Here is a 5121-nt window from a genome sequence, read left to right as displayed (position 1 = left end):
CTGACCTTATCTTCTTTATCCTTTCTGTCATTCCCTCCTTGCTCCTGTTCCTTCCTGTTATAAATTCTCCCAGATATTTAAATTTGTCCAACATTTACACAGTGCCTTCCAGTGTTTCCCAGTCTGCAGTGGTATTTAATGTTGTCTTGTTATAGGTGATCCTCAGTCCCACCTTTCTGGCTACCTTACTTAAGTTGTCGAGTTGTGTCTTTGTGTCTTCTCCTGTTTCACTTACTATTGCTATGTCGTGTGCAAAGGCTAGGCAGTCCACTTGAGCCCTGCTGTCCTTTTTGTCTCCCACATGGATCTTTGGTATTCCCATTTCCTCGTTTATTGCTCTTCACTGCCTGATCACTTTGTCCAGCGCTATATTGAACAACAATGGTGACAACCCATCTCCCTGTTTAACACCAGTCTTGATCTCAAATTCTTCTCACAGTGCTCCTCTGAATCTCACCCTTGCTTTTGAATTTCTTTTATGAGTTCTTATGTAGTTCCATCCAGACCTCTGTTCTTCAGGATCCTAACAAAAGTCTGTCTGTCTTTGGAGTCATATGCTTTTGTGAAGTCCATGAAGGTTATTACTGGCTTTTTGTTTTTTAAAGCCCTTTGTTCTATCAGTTGCTGCAGGATAAATATCTGTTCTATACAACCTCTTCTCTTCCTGAATCCTGCTTGGTAGTCAACAACCGTACTTTCTACCTGTTCTTCTAATCTCTTCAGCAATAGTTTTGACAGCACCTTGTATCCGACCTCTAGTAGTGATATTCCTCTGTAGCTGTTTGCATCTCTCTTGTCCCCCTTCTTATGTATTGGTACTACAATTGCATTTTTCCATCCTTCTGGCAACTTCTTAGTTCTCCAGATCTGGTGGATTATCACGTTCCTTAGCGTATCGCCTCTTTGCAACTAGAGCTCGGCGCTAGTAAACTTTTAAGACGGTAGGCCTGTGAAATTCCTGTTACCATTTTCCCCCTGTGTGAAAGGCGAATTTCTGAAACTCATGGCTAGTGGAACTGTTTAAACTCAGATGAGTGTTCCTGGAGTCATTCTGTAGCAATTCTGAATGTGGTGTTGCATTGTCATGCTGGAATTGCTCAAGTCCGTCAGAATGCACAATGGACATGAATGGGTGCAGGTGACCAAACAGGATGCTTACATATGTGTCACCTGTCAGAGTTGTATCCAGGCATACCAGGGGTCCCATATCACTCCAACTGCACTTGCCCCATACCATTACAGGGCCTCCACCAACTTGAACAGTCCCCTGCTGGCATGCAGAGTCCATGGATTCATGAGGTTGTTTCCAGCCCCGTACATGTCCATCCGCTCAATAAAATTTGAAATGAGACTCATCCAATCAGGCAAAATGTTTTCAGTCATCAACAGTCCTCTGTCAGTGTTGATGGCCCCAGGCAATGCCTAAAGCTTTGTATCATGCAGTCATCAAGGGTACATGAGTGAGCCTTTGGCTCCAAAAACCCATGTCGATGATGTTTCACGGGATGGTTCACACAATGACACTTGTTGATGGCCCAACATTGAAATCTGCAGTAATTTGCGAAAGGGTTGCACTTGTGTCACATTGAAAGATTCTCTTCAGTTGTCGCTGGTTCTGTTCTTGCAGGAACTTTATCCGGCCGCAGTGATGTCAGAGATTTGATGTTTTATCAGATTCCTGATATTCACGGTACACACATGAAAAGGTTGTATGGGAAAATACCCACTTCATTGCTATCTTGGAGATGCTGCGTCCCATCGCTCATGTACCGACTATAACACCACTTCAAACTTACTTAAATCTTGATAACCTGCCATTGTATCAGCAGTAACCGATCTAACAACTGCGCTTGATACTTGTTGTTTTATACAGGCATTGCCGGCTATAGTGCCATATTTGGCCTGTTTACATATCTCCGTATTTGAATATGCATGTCTACACCAGTGTCTTTGATGCTTCAGTATATGAGGTGAGACAGTAAAGTAATGAGGCTGATGTGGGGGGGGGCAAAAAAAAAAAAAAAAAAAAAAAAAAAAAAAAAAAAAAAAAAAAAAAAAGTTTCTTAGCGTTTTATTCAAGTTTAGTGTTGTATCCTTCAAAGTAGTTCCCTTCTGATTGCACACACTTTTTCCAGTGCTTCTGCAGTTGATAGTAACATTTCTGGAACTCATCTTTTGTAATATCCTCCAAGACCCTTGTCACAGCTTTTTGGACATCTTGTGTTGTTTGAAAATGGTGTCCCTTGACTGCCGTTTTGACTCTTAGAAATAGAAAAAAGTCGCATGACGCGATATCTGGTGAATAAGGTGGCTGTGGTAGTACTGAAATTTGTTTTGAGGTTAAAAATTACTGTACTGACAGAGCAGCATGGGATGGCGCATTATCGTGATGCAGAATCCAATTATCAGCAATGTTGGCACTGACATGAAGAACTCTTGGCACTGACATGAAGATCTCTTTTACAAAGTCTTTCTAAAATTTCTTTGTAGTAATATTGGTTAACTGTTTGTCCAGGAGGCACTTGCTCTTTATGAATAATTCCTTTGGAATCAAAGAAGCACACAAGCATGCATTTCACTTTTGACTTTGACATGTGAGCTTTTTTTGGTCTGGGTGATCCCTTTGAGCACCATTGTGAACTTTGGCGTTTTGTCTCTGGATCATACTAAAAAAACCAACTTCCATCACCAGTGATAACACGGCTCAGCAATTCTGGATTGATTTCCGTTTGCTGTAACATATCAGCTGCCACATTTTTCCGTGTTTCTCGCTGTTGTGGTGTGAGAATTTTGGGGATCATTTTTGCACAAGTCTTTCTCATACCAAGATCTTCAGCTCTTATTAGATGAACCATTTCTCGATTGCTGTTCAGTTCTTCTGCAGTCATTTTCATGGATAATCTTCGCTCAGATCCTCCACTGCGGTCTTCATCTTCAACATTCATTCTGCCTTCACTAAACATTTTATGCCAATGAAAAACTTGATCTCTTGTCATAACCTACTCTCCAAAAGCCTTCTGAAGTTCACTTCTCAGAGTAGTTTGTGGTCCCTGAGTAACTATAAATCCTAACATAAATTTCTTGCTCAATGTGGGCAAAAACAAAACTGCAAAATGTTGCTTGATAAATAGAGAATTGAGTCACAAACATACTGCCATACACCACAAGTAACCAGCCAACCATATTGCATGCATGAATTCCATGTGATCCACCAGACTGCTTGGAATTTACATGCGACAGGTGATCAGCAACGGATCGCTTTGATTTACTGACACATGTGCAATCTACAAAACAATCAGTTGTTCATATGATGGGTGAGGATTGGAGCACTGAAGTGATGGGGTAGTAGTGGTTGTTGAAACAGAAGAGGGGGTGAAGTGGGGGGGGGGGTGGGGGAGATTGGTGATATCAGTAGTTGTTGGGAAAAGGGGATGGGGAAAGAATGGTAGAAGGGGAAAAAAAGGAAGCATGGATATGTGGGGAGGGCAGGGAGAGGAATCCATGATAAGGTGAACTGGGTGGAGTGGACCTATAGCTGGTAGCAAGGGTAAATGTTGGGATGAAGTTCATGATTTGGGAGGGGGAGATGGTTGAAGTTTCTTTGGGAGAGCATCTGGAGGCTGTGTAATTGGAGGGTTGGTGGAAGATGTTGATAAAGGTGTGGCAGTGTATGAGGATTGGACAGTAGAGTGGAAATGATAAGATTATTGGGGTCAAGTTTGCAGATGGTGTAGGTCATTTAGAAGCATTCAGTGTGATTGAGGAGTGGCAGGGATGTGATGAGAGGGTAAAGGATCCTCACGAGGGAAGGTAAACAGATCCAGAAAGCGAGCCCAAGTGCATGGCATTTGAGGCTCTAGAGGGACTTAAAGAATTTGAGAGGAGTGGATATCCATGCAACACTTGCATAGCAAAGGTTGGGGTGGGTTATGGATTTGTGCACGTGAAGGACAGTGGAGGGGTGTAGTCCCCATGTCTGTCACTCATGTGTGGGGTCCTTAAACAAATTTCATTCCAAAGATAAGTCTCTATAGTGCAGTCAACCAATAAGAGTAGAATTACTGTCAACAAACGAAAATGCTTAGTGCAGATTGACTGGAGATTAACTTCTGATGTTTACAAAACATTTGTGTGTCAGTAAATGATTGAAAGAAATATTTGCCACAAAATAGCTGTAAATTGCAAAAACCACAAGTTGTGACAGTTTGTCAAACTGTCATACTTTGTGTGTTCCCTCCTTTTCTCCTGATAAAACCATGATTCACCTTGACATTTAATATTTCATGTTTGTTAATGTTGTAATGTGGAATTCATTGACTCTGTGAATATAAAATCCTTGGCAGCGTAAACATTCTGCAGCAATGAAATATGGAATAAGTATTCACATCCCCACAAAACCAAGGTTAGCCATGAAATTTTATGTTTCATGTATGTAGGCCAAATATGATTTTGTATTATGGATGTCATTAAAACATTGAATACAGATTTTGTTGCAGGGTAGTGTCTTTTTTGTGCTTAACACATGATGAAATTTTGAATTTGTGCCCAGTCTGTGGCTTTGGTGAACATTTAAAAAAGCTAATGATAAAAAAATTGTGGACTGATACTTTGTTAATTACAAGTGGTGTGAAATGTGTGTTGTTGATGCTAGAAATTAGCAGGTATTTGAATAAGTAATACCAATGTATTAACTAACACAGTTACAACCACAGTACAACCATGACAACAAGATACAGTAGAAGATGGAAAAAAAGAGAGAAAAGCACATATTAAAAAAAAGAGAGAAATAAGTGAAAGCATAATTATTAAATTATCATGACTTGAACATGTGTGCTACCTATTCATTACTGAAAGGAGTTTTACAAATCTCTAAAACAAATAAATGAACAGCCAACATTTGCCCAATAGGTAGGTGCATTGTTCATTGGAGGTATGACATCTTCAGCACTTGAATACTTTTATGTACTTCTGATACAGTTACCATAGCCTGAAAACCAAAAATGAGGACATCCACAATGGGATTGATTCACCGTGCTTTTAGGACAGTTCTAGTCTAGATCTTGAGAAGAGCGATGGCCCGGTGTAATGTTAAAGTTCTCTCTATACAGCTTAAGCGTTTTC

This window comes from Schistocerca nitens, chromosome 1, assembly GCF_023898315.1.
Source record: "Schistocerca nitens isolate TAMUIC-IGC-003100 chromosome 1, iqSchNite1.1, whole genome shotgun sequence".
Taxonomy (NCBI): domain Eukaryota; kingdom Metazoa; phylum Arthropoda; class Insecta; order Orthoptera; family Acrididae; genus Schistocerca; species Schistocerca nitens.
The sequence above is the reverse complement of the archived record's forward strand: the minus strand, read 5'-3'. Positions refer to the sequence as shown.